Source organism: Carettochelys insculpta, chromosome 11, assembly GCF_033958435.1.
Source record: "Carettochelys insculpta isolate YL-2023 chromosome 11, ASM3395843v1, whole genome shotgun sequence".
Classification (NCBI taxonomy): domain Eukaryota; kingdom Metazoa; phylum Chordata; order Testudines; family Carettochelyidae; genus Carettochelys; species Carettochelys insculpta.
Genome location: NC_134147.1, coordinates 28,216,564 through 28,234,153, shown reverse-complemented (window position 1 = coordinate 28,234,153; position 17,590 = coordinate 28,216,564). Strand labels below are relative to the sequence as shown.

At 46.0% G+C, this 17,590-nt stretch overlaps 1 long non-coding RNA gene across 2 annotated transcripts in view; it reads right to left on the bottom strand.

Moving 5' to 3' along the window:
- Positions 1-17,590, bottom strand: part of LOC142019333 (uncharacterized) — a 117,671-nt gene that overhangs the window by 44,484 nt on the left and 55,597 nt on the right. Inside the window, exon 4 of one of the 2 annotated variants that reach the window (XR_012647037.1) lies at positions 5,273-5,548. This is a non-coding gene — a long non-coding RNA (uncharacterized LOC142019333). The remainder of the gene's footprint in view (positions 1-5,272; positions 5,549-17,590) is intronic. The other variant, XR_012647036.1, reaches the window with a different exon arrangement.

Sequence of the window (17,590 nt, the reverse complement as noted above, 5' to 3'; positions counted from 1 at the left end):
GACAGAAGCTTTTCCTGCAAGGAACCAGTCCAGCACACTCCGCTTTCCAATCTGGGGCTGTTTACAGAAGATAGAAACCCTGAGTGATGCTCCCCATCACCTGTACTCCACTCCTCCCCATTTCCCCAGCTGTACTCACAGCATTCACGGCACCTCCAGCCCTACCCTGCTCACCATGCTGAAAGGGAAGTGCATGCAGCCATCTCGCCTGATTGCAATAAAGCTTTCTGCCACAGCTAACTCCTGGATATTAATGAACTCACTTCAGTGTGTTGGCTGCTAGGAGGTAGCCCTTAAAACTGCTTTCAAAGCTGCCTAGGCAGCAAGTGGTTATTGCAGTCTGATGCATATTCCGGGAGGATGGATGGAGGAAGTCCCACAGGGCTCAGTTACAGGCCTTTGCTCCTTTTGGTACATGCAGACAATGATCTCTGTCCCCAGAACATGCCCTGAATTTGCTGTTTTCCTGTGGCCTTAACGATGATGACGCTGTGCTTTGTGAATGCAGATAAATCCTTAGACAAGACAGAAAAGGATCTGAGCTCTGAGCCACTTGAAAACTCTAAAGAGCCTCCCGGAAAAAAAAAAACCAGCTTTCTCTGACTCTGAGCAGAATTCAGTGACATGTCCCCATGAAAAGCAGATTTTTCTCACAGCTCCCTTATGCCAGTTTTTATCCCTCCTCACATTAAACATCCAGCATTTTGCCAACTGCTCCAAAGCCAGCAGGACACTGCCAGGCGCCCTGATGTGACACCAGACAAACTGCTGTCCTGTCTATCAAGATACTTGTCAGGCTCCTACCGTGATAGCATCAGATTCATGCTGTGGCATTTCCACATCAGCTGGTTGTTGTGCCCATGAGCAGGTTAATTTCATCTCCTCTAAACATAGAGAATGAATTAAAATAACATACTGCTTTGGGGCCCAAACTCATGGAGCTACTCAGTGGCTTCATTCATACCCAAGTAAGATGCCTTCCCAGGTCATATTGAAAAACCTCTTTCACCTATTTCCTTTCCTAGCTCTACAGGCTCAGACTTGCCCTCCATAACCAAGGCTCTGCTCCCCATCTGCTATAGTCCTGGTACTCCTGGAGTCTCCAGTGCTGGTCTCTGCTTCTTCCCAGAGCCAACTTGTGCCCAAAGGAGTTTGAGGATGAGTCAGTCTTAATGAGCCTGATGCACTTCCCAGGAACACCCAGGGTTGCGAAGCATGTGGTTACCACCTGACCTTAGCATGAGAAGCCTCATCTGTGTCTGCTGAGTGCCAGCTCCCTGACTTCACCAGGCAGTATACGTGTTCCACTCCTGGGCTACACAGGGTCCACTCTCCTTCTACAGCCTAGTAATAGGCAGGTCCAGTGCACTGAGCCCTCTGAACGTCCCCCTGGAGCATCCAGTTTCCCCTCCACTGGACATAAATAAGAACATAAGAATGGCCATTACTGGGCCAGACCAAAGGTCCATCTAGTCCAGCATCCTGTCTACCAACTGCGGCCACTGCCAGGTGCTTCAGGAGGCGTGGACTGAAGACAACTATCAAGTGACTTGTCTCCTGCCATCCATCTCCAGCCTCTGACAAACAGAAGCCACGGACACCATTCCTAACCCCTGGCTAATAGCCTTATATGGACCAAACCTCCATGAATTTATCTATCTCTTCTTTGAACTCTCTTATAGTCCTAGCCTCCACAGATGTATTGCTTCCAAGAAACAGTGCCTCCAGCTTACCCATTGCACCTCAAAAAATGGTTCTACTTAATAGTAGAAATAGGTAGTGGAAACCAATGTTTACAGGCAGTGCTTTTTTGTGTGTGTGCCAATATTTGCTGGTCCTGAGTGCCTGCTCCTCAGCAGCCTCAGCCATGGGATTGGCTGCAGGGAGGAAGCGGGGAGCTGGCTGAGTGCCGGCACCTCTTTTTTCACAAAAAAGGCACTGGTTACAGGTAAAGCAAAATCATAACATGCATCCAAGAGCCCAGGTTTAATTAACATAATAGTTCCTTGTCTATCAAGTTTAGCTCTCTCAAAGTTTTGCAGCGTTTTCTGGCCAGGTTGACTGTGACCTTCTTTTCATATGACAGAACAAACTGACAGTTCAACTCCTCAGTGAAGGATCCAGGATGCACTATATGACTCCCAGTTATACCTCCAAAATCCCTTGTTCTAAGAAGATGCCCCCTGCTGTTTTTGTTTTGTCCTGAAGTTTTTCTCTCCTGATTTCATAATCGCTTCATTAGCATCAGGCTCAGTAATGCCAATAGGGTTTCATTGTGAAGTGGACCATACACGATGCACACAACCAGCCAGAGAGGTTCCTGGCTAAGCCAGAGTCACCAAGCAGAAACGTTTGGGGATTATTATAATGGATATTTTTGAGATACCCTAGTAGCGAATAGGGTCCTATGCCCAACTCTGCCACTGATGTACCATATGAGTTTGGGCAAATCACTTCACCCGTAAAATGGAAAAGATTGTGCCCCATTTTTACCAAGCCTCTTCAGAGCTCTGAATAAACAGTTCTTGGTCTTTTATTAATGATTGTTCTTATTGTCTTTTACATTGACCAGAGTGACCAGGACCCTTTGATGTCAATGTCCACCAGAAACCGAGAGAGCTTGCTCTAGCACCCAGGGAACAGATTATCCACTCAGCTGGATTCCTACCATGTTTCATGTAAGCGAGTGGGAGCAGCACACATACAATGGACGAGATAATAGACCTCTGGAGCCTGAACGCATGACAGGCCTAGAGTACCTATGTGAACCCCTGTGCTGCCGTGACTTCTGGGACCACATAGGCCAAACTGTGTGTCTGGAGCAAATCAAAATCATCCTCTGAGCATTCCCAGCTGTCTCTTTAGAAGCCAACAACATATTGCGACTTTCCTGTCATGTGAGGCTGGCTGAGCTGTGTTTTCTTTCAGCAGGTTTCACACATCTGCCTCTCCTGGAACGCCGTGATGAAGGTGGCTGTTTGTTAGGCTGCATCCAGTGTTTGTACAGAAAGACTGTACAACTAGACCACTTTGTCCTTGAAGAGCTTATAAGTACATGGGCACTTACCTTGACTTCAGGCTCCAGCATTAGTCAACACTTGGGCAGTTCATTTGTAAATTTGCACACAGTAGAATTGAAAGGCACTTGAAGAAGCAGCAGAATGTTCCTTTGTGTGTGTGGATTCAGTGCCTTTGCAAGCTGCTGGACGGATATCATACCCTAGAGCAGAGGTCATTGGTTTGTGGGGTGCACACTTCTAGGGTGTGGAAGAACATTCAGGTGGTGCAGGTGGGCCCAGGCCGACTCCCACGGGGAGCAGGGAGGGAGTGCTAGCTGCTGGCCCCAGCTGCTGGACTCAGGCACAGGGCTCCACTTCTGGCTGCTGGCCCAGTGCATGGCGCCCATGGCTAGTCCCGGCTCCACTCCTAACCCTGCCCTTGCCCTTCTCTACTCCCAGCAGCAGCCCCAGCCTCAGCCCCCTTAGCCCTGTCTACCCTCCATGCCCTAGAGCTGCAGCTCTGGGAGAAGCTTGGCCAGGGTTATGAGGTGAAAAATGTGAGGACCACTGCCTTAGAGACTGGAGTCTTCTACTTACTCACAGAATCGGTCCCGCACAGTCAGCAGCAGTACAGGTTTTCCTCGGTCCTGCCTAGGACAAACCCCGACTGGAGAGTTCAGCTTTCACGTCAGTCTCTTGGGACTGCCAGTTGGTACCAGCCAGGCAGCTGTCCATAGCCAGCTCAGCCACATGGACTGCCCTCCACTTACAATGTGAGGGACATCTCCCACCATGGCTTTAGCATCAGTGCTGTGAAAGTGCTAGTGTGGACTGGCTGCTGGTGTGTTAACTGCCATGTTGCCTTAGCTTGGCCAAAGGAAGCCTAGATAACACTGGAGCAAAGATGCCTCTCGTTAAGCTAACACCCATATACCACAGCCTGTGTAAATCACACACACACACACGGGACTAGCGTGCTTGGCCTTCTCCTCAAATACGTGGGTCTCTACCACTTGCACTAAGAAAGATCTCCCCTAGCTAGCTGCAACAGCAAGTCCTTTATCCCAACTGTCTTTCATCCACTGGAGGGCATCATCATTCATTCTACATGCAAAAGGGCTGATTTTCAGGACAGCACAGTGCCCTCAGCTCCCTCTGGAGTCAGTCTCTCTGAAAACCCGGCCCAGATCCAGTGTGTTACAAGTGAATACAAACTGCCAGCCCATAGCAAAAGTTAACTTCAGTACACGCTAATTAAGGCCCTCAGTCACTGCCAGCCTGGCTGGATGGGACTCCCTGACCAAAAGGGAAAAATCTCCATATCCCATTTCAAGTCTCCTGTTAACAGAATATTCCTCTATTGGTCACTTGTTTTTCTGCATATCACTATTGTAATCATTGGGATTTTTTCCCCCTCAGTTATTAGCCTTTATGGCTGGATGCCTTAATTTATTCATCATTTAATGTCTTTACCCTACTGGTTTCGTAATTTATACTGCATATTGTCTTGCTGCATTGTATTATTTAATTTTCTAGAGTATTTTGGGAATCCATTTGACATAAATAGAATAGTCATATAGCATATTGTATTGCAACCATTTCTGGCAGCCCTGCTTCACAGATAACTCTGGGGTCACAATCATGGGAGGACATCAGCTATTAGAATACATGAAATAAACCCTGACTGGTCAGTCTGTTTGAAAGCCCTCATGTTCACCTCAGTCACGTCGTGCGGGACCCTGCATTATGGAATAGCAAGAGCAGACTCTGCGTAAGCGCCTCTGAAGGAAGAATTAAAAACCATCACATGCTTAGGGAGGCTAAATGAGTATTCAAATTGGCTAATAAAAAAGTAATGAGAACTGCCTGCAGCCCTCAGCCACCTAAAGAAAATCAACAAACTCCAGTTACAATGCAAACACTTTCTCTGCTAGGCACAAGGGATTTCAAAACTTGGAGTGGTGCCAGAAAAATGCAAAAATCTCAACTGCAGTAGGAAGGGACAGAGCGAATCTTATGGGGATTCGTCAGTTAAGTCGGAGATAGAGCCATGCTTGGCATCTACTAGCTGCTATATGAGACAGAATAATTCAGCTTCCAAACCTGTCAGCAAGATGCACCATCACCACCGCTACTCAGTGTTGATCCATCACATGTCCTTCTCAGGATAGGCTCTGAACCCCTGCATCTGTCCTTACTAAGTCTCCCGAGAACAAATGCAGGCAATAGGTAGTGGATGGTTTCCTTTAGAAAGTATTAAGAAGCCATATTACCATTCACCCGTCTTCATCAAAGGCCTGATTCAAAGCCAATGCAAGTCACTCAGGAATCTTGCTTCTAACTTCGGTGGCCTTTCAAAGGGCCTCACAGCCTGGCAATGTTGGTGGAAGGATGGTCTGTCATTAATGTAGTGGCTAGCTGGCTAGTCAGAAGATGTGTGGGCTTCTGCAGATTTCCTGTATGATTCTGAGTCAGCTGCTTGATCTCTCCATGCTCACCTTTGCCTCTCTAGAATGGAGATAACAGCAATTATCTGCCTTGCAGGGGAACTGTGAGGATAAATACAGTAAAGACTGTTAGATGCTCAAGTATTACGATAATGAGGCCTAGATAATTATCTAAAATAAGATAGCTACAATAATATCTACAGCGACAGTGCAAACACAACAGCTCATAACAGTTCTACTGTTGTACTTAAGTCTATTATTATAGTATTTTCTTAATCTGATATGATGTCGTTTCTTTGGCGTTGTTGCTTCACATCCCAAAAGGCTGAGAAACAACGTGTTTACTTCTGAAGTGCTACATCTACACTAGCACACTACTTCGATGCATATCGTCTACACGTCCTCCAGGGCTGGTGCCGTCGACGTTCAACATCGAAGTAGTGACGGAGAACGTTGAAAGGAGCCGCCCCGGAAGGAAATGCGGAGCGTCCACACACACAAGTGCTCCCCGTCGAAATAAGGGGCCAGCAAAGCCCCGAGCCACTCCCTTAAAGGGCCCCTCCCAGACACACTCGGCCTGCACAGCACGAGATCCACAGAGCCGACAACCGGTTGCCGACCCTGTGAACGCAGCATGGACCCCCAGCTGTAGCAGCAGCAGCCGCAGCCAGAAGCCCTGAGCTATGGGCTGCTGCGTGAGGTGAGCATAGAGCCCCTCAGGGGCTGGACAGAGAGTGTCTCAACCCCTCAGCTGATGGCCACCATGGAGGACCGCGCTATTTCGAAGTAGTGGGACGTGGATCAGCTGAACGTTGAAGTAGGGTGCTATTCCCATCTTCGGATGGGAATAGTGATTTCGATGTCTAGCCGCCTAACATCAATTTCAACATCGAAATAGCACACGGCGCGTGTAGACGCGACGGGTGCTATTTCGACGTTGTGCTGGCTACTTCAAAGTAGCCGGCCAGTGTAGATGCACCCACAGTGTCCTGATTGTGAGTGACAATCACTGAGTAGTTCAGGAGTCACGGCTCCTTCAGTAGAGCCTGAGTCTAATCTCAGATACATTCATGGCAATAAAGGGTAACTCTACAGAGATCAGTGGAGTTACCCCAGTGTAAATTAGCTCAGAATCCAGTCCAACAAGTTTTTAAAAACCCATTTAGACTGGTCGTCAGATTTCCATTGCTTCCAGGCAGGGTTCCCTCTACTTTTTCCATCCATGGGCAGAATAAATTTTTATGTGCATGTGTGTCTGTGCACGATCAATAGAAATACATGCTGCGGCACACATAAAAATTTATTCTGCCCATGGGTGCTCTGCTATTAACCTGGGTGGCACCTGATTATCTCCTGGGCAGCTGCCCAAGTGTTCAGCTTATAGGGAATGCTACTTCCAGACAAGAAATCCTCCCCACCAAGCTACCTCTCTCAAAAGAGGTATTTCTCCTTTGCTGCTTCACATGGAAACCGTGAATGACAGATACTTGAAAATGAAAAGTAAAGTGGGAGAAAAGCTAAGCAAACTTTTCTGATCCTTTGAGTCTCAGTTTTCATTTTGTGGTACAGCTCTGGGTCAGTGCTTATTTTAACAATCCGAACAATTTGTCCCATCCCTAATCATCTCAGATATTAGCACAGCCATCCAACGTGGGAGCCCCAAGAGCTAATGAAGGAGAAACAACTGACATTGACTTTTTTGTTTTGTAACTGGAAAAGGGATGGAATAAAACAAGAAGCCCTGGAAGAAAGCCAGATAATGTGTTTTCCGGAAACATATAATCTGTAATTGGGCTAATTCAGATGTATTTGTGTCTTCAATTCTTTGTTTCGCTGTTGTCTGTATAACTCTTGATTGGAACATTCGATGTTCCTTTTGTGAGTTCCTAAATCCAATCCTCTCTGATGATTTACATGAATGTGCATCTGATGGATGTTTTCCAGCACCTTTTTGTTGCTTCAATTAAGGGATAATGAACAAAAATTGTTTCTATTTGTAAAACAGCTCCAGCAATTTCTTGCTTCCCAATTGGTCGGACAATGTGTCTTAATTAAACACAAAGCCTTGTCACATCAGCTACAGGAGAGAGATCGAGAATGGAAACAGATAAAAAAAGTGTGGTGAGAGGTGAGATTTTCTGAGTAAATGGCTCAGGGAGGCAGGATTGATTTGTTATAATAATTGCCACATCTTCTCAGCTTCCTTGGGTATAACAATAGGAGAAGGAAAGAGGATGTCTAAGGAAACTACACTTTAATCCAAAACTCCATAAAACATCAGAATGGATCGACAAGGGAATAGGCAGTGAAATCTAAAACCTTTCATTTACACTTACCTGACTTCACCAGAAGGGTGGTGAAGCTCTGGAACAGGTTACCTAGAAAGGTGCTGGAGTCACCATTCCTAGAGGTGTTTCAGTCCCAACTTAACAAAACCCTGACTGGGACAATTTAGCTGGGCTTGGTCTGTTTTTAGAAGGGGCTTGGACTTGATGACCTCCTGAGTTCTCTTCCAATTCTAAGATTCTATGACTAAATCCAGTTAATCTCCATAGCCTTGTCTAGAAATCATTGCCACCTGACGACTCTCTGATGGTGCATGTAACATGCAATCTCAGCAGGAACATCAAACAATTCCGGTTATGACTGTCTCAGCACAGAAACCAAGGACTGACTGGATCATGAATGGAAACAGAGCTCCCGTCTCATGTATTCAGGGATCCCGCCAGTGTTGAGGCTGGACCAGGGTGGGAGACCCTTGCATGAGTATGCTGCTGTGCCTGCTCTGCGGATAAAGATGGTGTCAGTCTGGTCACCTTTCACCAGCGTGCAATTTGCTGGAGTGTACATGTGTGATTAATGAGGCTGACCTAGCAGAGAAGCCCTTAAAAGCCAGAGGTTAAACAACTAGGAGGCCACAAGTAGGAGGGCTTGGGAGTGGGAGGAAGAAAAGGAGATTCCCCCTGCTGAATGAACAAGGTGCTAGTATTAACCCTGGGGTGAGTGAGCGTTTGACTGTATTTGTCTTTCTCTTCCAGTTTATTACATCTACTGGGGCAGTTGGGATCGTGTGTCTGAGATGACTTAAGCCTTTGTTCCCTGGGTCATCCTTGATCATCTTTGATCAGCCTCAGTCAGCCTTGCCATCACCCTTCTGTGTGTAATTAATGAGGGGGAAGTGGAAGTGCTGACCCAGGAGAGAAGGCCTTAAAAGCCAGAGGCTAAGCACCCAGGGGGAGCTAGTGACTAGGCAACCACAAACAAGAGCTTGAGAGGGAGTTTGTAAGTGGGAGTCATAATATAATTGCTATGTGGTTAGGAAGAGCCACATTGCCTGTTCCTCTACTACTCCTGTCTCCTACACCTGAATCCGTATCCAGACAGACAACATAACCGGGGGTAACAAGTTATATGGGCTGGTGGTGCCAGGATATATTCCAGACCAAGGGGGCCAGCTCCACATATGTTCGGGGCTGGGTCTCCACTGAGCTCTGTGTGACTCCCCCCAGCTCCAGTTCCCCCTGCCTGTCCTGGACAGTGGATGTCTGTCCACTGCAGCTCTGTCCTGCACTCCCTTGCCGGCCACTGCTGCAGCCAGCTACAAGGGAGCAGTGATGCGAGCAGCCTTACACAGCTGCTACACCTGTGAAGATACATAACAGCTCCCCTGAGCAGGCAACTCTGAGGGGATGTGGGGGGTGGCTTTTCCTGGCTGGACCTCCTGAACAGCAGCCTGAGATGGCTTGGGTGAGTGTCATGTGGTAGGAAGACAAATCAGATGCCCCCTGAGCCTAATCGTGGATGCGTCTACCCAGATCCTGGTTGGATTTGCAGAGACCGTGGCCTATATTTCCTGCCCACAGAAATGCAGGCTGAAGAAGAGGGAAGCATCCGATGTGAAAGGTGCATGCTGGTGCAATCTCTCAGGAAGCAGGAGGGAGAGCTGCCAGAAGATGTAACCAGGCAGAGGAGCATCAATGCCCTTGCAGAATTCTTTGAGAGTATTCCTATGGACACATTCAAGGCTGAAGAAGCTATCCAGCTTCAGAGGATTGCTGGCACACTACTTGGGGGAGGAGAAGCTGTCCCTATCAAAGGGAAGACACTGGTTGCAAGTTACACCTACCCCAATCCACACACCGAACAAAGGGAAAACGGATATACTGCCCCAGGCAATGAGTGATAAGGAATCACATCCTAAGGTGCAGGAGGCAAAGCCATCTCCCAAAGGCTGGGAGATTCACAGCCACCACTCCCATGAGGAAATGTACTGTAGTGACGGTTTGAGCCTCCTCTGAGGGGGACAGTGGCAGCCATCTGTTGCCATGTGGCATTTCAAGTGGTAGGCTGCCTGTGAGGGGCCTGTATCTTAGATATTACAGAGGGATTGTGGAGGATCTTCCAGCCCTTTTGACTACTACCCCATGCTATTCATCCATGTGGGCACTAATGATATGGAAAGGTATAACCCTCAGAAGATCAGAAGTGATTATAGGGCTCTGGGAGGACAGGGGAAAGAGTTTGCACAGGTGATGTTCTCTTCGCTCATTCCGGTCAAGGGTAGAAGCCCAGGAAGAAACAAATACATCCGTAAGTGAATGGCTGGCTGCAAAGACGATGTCACCAGGAGGACTTTGGCTTCCTTGATCACAGGATGCCATTCCACGAAGGACTGTGATGCAGAGATGGGACCCACGTATCAAGTAAGAGAAAGAGCTTCTTTAGATACAGGCTGGATAACCTAGTGAGGAGGGCTTTAAACTGGGCTCAGAGGGGGGCAGGTGTCCAAAGCCCATAGACAAGTCAAAAACATGAAGATGTGACAGAAAGGATGAAATTTAGGGCAGCATGGGCTAGAATGGATAAAGAAGAGCTGACAGAAGAGCAGAAGGGGAAATCAAACTGTCTCTATACTAATGTGAGAAGTATAGGGAATAACCAGGAAGCACTTGACAAGCTAGTAAATAAAGATGACTGTGACATAACTGGCATCACAGAGACGTGCTGGGATGATATGCATAACTGGAATTTTGGTACAGAACTATACAGCTTGCTTAGGCAAGATGGAGAAAAATAGGGAGTTGTTACCTTATATATTATAAATGTATATATTTGGACTGGGTTTGAGGTGGAAACAGGAGACAGACTCGTTGAAAGTCTCTGGAAAAGGGCAAGGGGGTAAAAACACGGGTGATATCATGTTAGGGCTCTTCTACAGACTACCTAGTCAGAAAGTTGGTTTTGAAAAGCCCCATTCACCTTCTCTAATAAGTCATCCAAAGCAGAAGAGTCAGTGGTGATGGGGAATTCACCTATCCAGACGTCTGTTGGGAAAACACAACAGGGCACAGATTATCCAACAAATTCTTGGAATTCATTGAAGACTTTTTTTTTTTCATTTCAGAAGTCAGAGTAAGCTACTGGAAAGGAAGCAGTTCTAGATTTGAGGAAATGGTTGAGAATTTGAAACTGGAAGGCAGCTTGGGTGAAAGTGAGCATGAATCCATAGACTTTGTGATTCTAAGAAATGGTAGGATAGAAAAATAAAAACAGTGGATTTCAAGAAGGCAGACTTCAGCAAACTCAGCGAGTTGGTAGGTAAGATCCCCGTCCTAAGAGGAAAAACAGCTCAAGAGACATCACTAACTCACTGCATAGGAAAGATAAGAAATACAGCAAGAGACCACCCAGGCTTAACCAGAACATCTGCAAAGATCTAAAAATAAAAATAGTCCTACAAAAATGAAAGTCGGTAAAATTACAAAGGATGAATATAAACAAATATTGCAAGTATGCAGGGACAAAATTAGAAAAGCCAAAGCACAAAACAAAATCAAACTAGCTAGAGACATGAAGGCTAACAAGAAAACATTCTTTAAATACATTAGAAACAAAAGGAAGGCCTAGTGCAGGGTAGGACCATCAGTCAATGAGAGGGGAAGAACAAAACTGAAAATGTGAAAATGGCAAAGCTGTTTAGTGGCTACTTTGTTTCAGTTTTCACCCAGAAGTTTAGTGGTGATCGCATGTCTAACATAGTGAATGCCAGTGAAAATGAGGCAGGATCAGAAGCAAAAATAGGAAAAGAACAAATTAAAAATTACTTAGGCTAATTAGATGTCTTCAAGTCACCAGAGCCTGATGAAACGCATCCAAGCTTACTCAAGGAGCTGATTGAGGAGGTATCTGAGCTATTACTGATTATCTTTGGGAAATCGTGGAATAAAGGAGTGTGATGGAATGGACTAGCCCTTGAGGCCCCCTGCTGGAGGCCTTGTGGTCCTGACACACCCCACCTCATGTGGCAGTAGAGAAGTCCTCAGAGCTTCCTAGAGTGGCTGTGTGGGAAGCAGCCAATCAGGGGTGAATAGATCAGTATAAGAAGAGCTGCAGGGCTAAAGCAAGGGCAGTTCCTTGCTAGAGCTAGAGAAGACCAGATGGTACTCTGGGCTGGCTGCTGGGACTCTATCAGGGCAAAGCCCTGAGGTAAGGTGAAGAATGTGCCAGGGGGAAGTGGCCCAGGGAATTATAGTAGCGCCATAGTTACTCAAAGAGACATTGCAAACAGCTACTATCTACATTGTCCCTGGGCTTGACCCAGAGCAGAGGTGGGCTGAGGTCTTCCCTCCAACCATTAGCCACTGGAGGGGAAGAGGTATGGAATTTGAGGTACCCCAGAAGAGGTGCAGAACTCTATCTTCCTAGCTGGAGAGTTGTGGTAAGAAAGGCCTTAAGAGGCCAAAGAAATTGCCTCCAGGGAAGAAGCTCTCAGGCACTGTTTTATTCCAGAGCAGGGACAAACTGAAAGATAGCAGAGGGCATTGAGAGAGGCCCCTGTTGGACTTGTACCCTGGAGAGTGTTTGCTTTGTTTTACAAACTGTGTTTCACTCAGCCCTCTGGCTGACCAAAGAGTTCTCACAGACAGAGCAAGAGAATGCAGATACACACACTTGGTCATGGAGCACTCACAAGAGGTGAATTCACTCTGCTAGAAAGAGATTCCAGAAGACTGAAAGTGAGCAGGTGGAGTTTCCAACTATAAAATAGATAAATGCAGTAAGCCCTCGATATAACGGATGATTAGGGAGAAAGGGGTGTCCGTTAATGCAGAAAGTCCCTTATATGTGGGGGTTTAGTGTATTCGCCTCGCCATTCCCCCAGCTGCTGGAGCTGGCCCCCAGCCGCGTGGCTGGAGCTTTCCAAGCCTGCTGCATGGCTAGAAGAGCTGCCACCGCTGCCACTGGAGTTGCCCCATGCTCCTGCCACCAGGGTGGGGGCATGTCCAAGTGCTGTCTGCCCCCATATGTGCCCCATCCCTGGTGGAAAGAGCGCACGGTGACTCCGGCAGTGGCAACTGTCCAGGCAGTGATGGCTCCAGCAGCTGGGGTAAGTGCTTTCTTTCTTTTACTTTTTTTGTGGCGCAGGGGGCAGGATATAGGATTTTAACCTTATTAAGTGGGCTTTGGGAACAGCAGTGGTCTGGCAGACATCCTTTGTTCCCAAAGTCCACTAAATCAGGGTCTGTAAAATCAAAGGTTTACTGTAAGGACAACCTGGGGAATTACAAACCACTTGGATTAGCTTGTCTGCCTGGCAAGATAATGAAGCAAATAAGCAATCTGTTTGCAAACATCTTGAAGTTAAGAAGGTGAGAAGGAACAGCATGGATTTGTCAAGAGCAAAGCATGTCATACCAATCTGATAGCTTCCTTTGACAGGGTAAAAAGCCTGGTGAATGGTGGGAAGTGGTAGATGTGATATATCTGAATTTTAGTAAAGATTTTGGTGCTGTTTCACATGACCTTCTCATAAATAAACCAGGGAAGTGCAACCTAGAATGAGCTACTATAAGATGGGTGTAAAACTGGTTGGAACACTGTCTCTGGAGATAGATTATCAATAGTTGAGTCATGCTGGAAATGCATAACAAGTGGGGGTCTGCAGGAATCAGTTCCAAGTCCAGTCCTCTTCTATATCTTCATCAACAATTTAGATAATGGCAGAGAATAAACTTATAAAGTTTGTGGACCACGCCAAGCTGAGAGGGGTTGCAAATGTTTTGGATGACAAAATTAAAATTCTAAATGACCTGGATAAATTGGAGAAATGGTTTAAATAAATATGATTAAATTCAATAAGTGCAAAGTTTTTACTTAGGAAGGAACAATCTGTTGCACACATACAAAATGGGAAGTGACTGCCTAGGAAGGAGTACTGTGGAATGGGATCTGGTGGTCACAGTGAACCACAAGCTAAATGTGAGTCAGTGTGACACTATTGCAGAAAAAGCAAACATCATTCTAGGTTGCATTAGCAGGAGTGTTTAAGCAAGACACAAGACATAATTCGTCCGCTCTGCATTGATTAGGCCTCAGTTGGAGTGCTGTGTCCAGTTCTGGGTGCCACATTTCAGGAAAGATAGGGACAAATTGGAGAAAGTCCAGAGAACAGCAGCAGCAGCAACAACAAAGATTAGAAGTTCTAGAAAACATGACCAATGAGGGAAGATTGAAAGAACTGGGTTTGTTTATTCCGGAAAAGGGAAAATGGAGGACAAGATAATCTTTTATGTACTTGAAAATGACTGTAACAATGATGAGGGAGAAAAAAATGGTAACCTCTGAGGACAGGACAAGAAGCAATGAGCTTAAATTGCAGCAAGTGAGGTTTAGGTTGAACATTAGGAAAAGCTTCCTAACTGACAGGGTGGTTAGGCACTGGAATAAATTGCCTAGGGAAGTTTTGGACTCTCCGTCATTGACAACTTAAGAGCAAGTCAAACAAACCCCTGTCAAGAATGGTTTAGATAATACTTATTCCTGCCATGAATGCAAGGGACTAGACTAGATGACCTCCTGAGATCCCTTCCAGTCCTTGATTCTGATATTTTAATATTAAGTACACCCAGATATTAATACACCCAGATCTCTCCAATTTTACATCATGCAATTTTATATTCTAATCAAAAGCCTTATAGTTATCCTCATTATAAAAATAGCAGTTTCCATTTTGTCATTGTCTGGAATCTCATTAGCACACAGGCTCAAGCACATCTGTCCTGTTCACTGCTGTGCAAGTCCCTAAGGCAGGTTTCTGTTTGGTTCCCAAGGCTTTGGACAGGGGTACATTAGATCAGCTGTTCTTCTGCCACGTGTTCTATTGCCTACAGACAGTATGGCATTAGGTTCATATGGATACTGGGATAATACAGTGTTACATGATCAGTAACCAGATTCCAGCCACTTTCCCACTTGTTCCCTCACTCAAACTTTTCGTCCACTGCTTCCATGCAACACCAAAGAAAAAATCTTCATCTTAAACCAATACACAGGATGTTCAAACTAAAGGCAAAGCTCAGCCTTTGTTAAAATAAAAACGTGCACACATCAATTCCAGAGACACAAGTGGTATTTACAGCCCATCCTAAGAGAATACAAAAACCCTGCAGGGCAGCAGGGTTTTGAATGTGTCCTAATATCAGATCTTCATACCCCTAGAACAGGGATGTTAGATGGGCCACAGGAGTGACCCTCCTTCACCTCAGAGGGTCGCAGCAGCCCATCTCCCCTCCACACTCCTGCGCCTCTTGTACACCTGGACACTGGAGCCCTGTACCTCCCACTCCCTCCCAGTACTTTCAGAGCCCATGAATCACCTGAGTCACATTCTATCCCTGCTCCTCCCTCCCCCTCTCAGATCTGGAATTCTTCAAACAGCTGGTTGGCACCATTCCAGCTCTGGTAGGGAGGAGGAGGAGGAGGAGGAGTGGGGAAGGAGTGCAAATCAAGTGATTCATACCTCCTCCAAAGGTGCTGACAGGGTGGGGGAGGAGCTGGGAAATGCAGAATTTGAGTGTCACAGTGCATGGGGGTCCACAGGCCACAGGTGGAATCTCAGTGGGCTGCTTGCAGCCTGTCGGCCACAGGTTGCCCACCGCTGCCTGAGAGAGAGAGAGAGAGAGAGAATGATAATGGAAAGGGACTGACTGATCCTCCTAGCTGCTCCCACTCCAGCATCGGAAGAAGTCAATGTGAAAACTTCCACTGATTCTGGGGGAGAACAGATTGTTCCCATTAACCTCCACTGTTTCCCAGATTTGTGTAGATCTAACTAAGAGCAGAATTTGCCCCTGTGCTGTGAAGAAACTATAAACTGTTTGAATGTGTCAACCAGTTTCTAATTGGACCAGAGTATGTTCACGTGGACATGAGGTCCTATTGAAAGACAAAAGCAGTGCAGTGTTATCCGTCACACAAATAGATGTGAAATAGTTCTACAACCTACAAATAATTCAGAAAAATAACATTGAGAAATCACCTTAGTTTGAAGCTCCAAGCAGCTAACATACCACATGGAGTTTGTGGAGTTGAAGCAGTTTTCAGCTCCTTCCATCACCAATACTGTTTTTACATCCCAGTAGCATTGTCTGGAAGCAGCTAGTTGTTCTGCATTAGGTTTCCAAAATGACGGCTAAGTGGCAGGCCTCCCCTTAGCATCCCTTCACCCAGGAAGTTTCCCTGAACCAGACAACACCAAGGTGCTGCAAATGGCATAAATGGCCTGAGCCCTTCAGAGCAATAGTGCGTCTTCCTGTGTGTTTGAACAGCAGGTGGCACATTTTGGGCACTCCCAGAAAACGGTCATAATAAAGAAGTGGGACCTACAGGCAAAAGCATTAAGGCCTGGTCCCACTCTCATTGCAGTCAATAGCAGAACCCTTTCCCTGCCCCTCAACTTAAACGGTGCAGAATCAGGCTCTAAGGTATAAAGTGGGATATAACTGAAAACACCCTAGAACCAGGGAACTCGTTTAATCTCGACAGGAACAGATTCCGCAAGGGTTATGTAAATACAGCCTAAGAAAATAAAATGTTGCCTTTTTCTTAAATTGTGGTTTCTTTCAATGAAATTTTTAATTTACCTCAGGTATCCAAATAGACAGGAAAATGCGAATGTTAAGACTTTCTTCTTTCCTATTAGTGCTAGATGCCTTCCAGCCTAACTCCGTGCATTCGCTTGTTTGCTGGTTTCCCTCCAAGAGCAGTCCATCCAGGGCTCTTTCCTCCTCTCATTCCAGTGCCACTGAGCCTGACACACCCAGAAAATACAGACAGTCCTGGAAGTGGGAAGAGCTGGGAGTTGGGATGCTGTCCCATGTGTTTAAGGCAGCTGGCTACCGTCTCTGAAGCAAGGTGGGAGTTAGAAGGGTCATTAAAAGATTCATATGTGCCCGCTGCCCTATTCCCACCAATGCGTTTATCTCCTGCAGGGGGTGCTGTAATGTGAGTTATCCAGTGATATAACCCATCCTAATCTCTCAATCTGGAGTTTTATCCCCCGTAGCAGTGACAAGGCAACATTTCGAGCAGTGGCTCAACATTTCGGACTACTTTCAGGAGTCTGATTTGTCTTGCATAGCCCCAAATTACACCTGTCTTAAACTTTTGCTTACAAAAATACAAACGTGTCATTGCATGCTATTACTGAAAAATTGTTTACCTTCTCATTTTACCTATATAATTAAATGAATCCATTGAAATATAGATATTGTGCTTACATTTCAGTGTATAGTATATACAACAGCACAAACGAGTCATTGTCTAGAGTTAAAATTGTACTTTGTACTGACTTTTTTAGAGCTTTTTATGTAGTCTATAGTAAAATTAGGCAAATAGCTGCATGAGCTGAGTACCCCTGCATATCCACAGCGGTACATGTATCCCTGGTTGAGAACTGCTGGTTTATAGACTGATGAGGCTGCTAAAGCCTCAGCTACTGGAGCTGCTTCTTTTAGACGAGGCAATAGAGACTTGTATTTTTAGAACTAGTGGTCCAGAGTTCAAATCTCATTTCCAACAACCCACCTATATGTATATCATTATGCATGTCCACACACATACCCCCTGCTCTCTAATTTGGTCTCCTACATTTCTCTTTTGTCTCATTTACTTGTCTCAACCCCCTACCTCCCATCCCCTTTCCTCAAGCCCAGGACTGTTTCATTTTCAGACAGCATCAGAGCCAAGGACATGCTCATGAAGAGGACATGCAGATCTATGTAATGGGTGCAAAATTTTTTCACCCTCAACAAAAAAATCATAGGCCATGTCTACACAAGCAGCCTCTTTCGACAAAAGTTACTA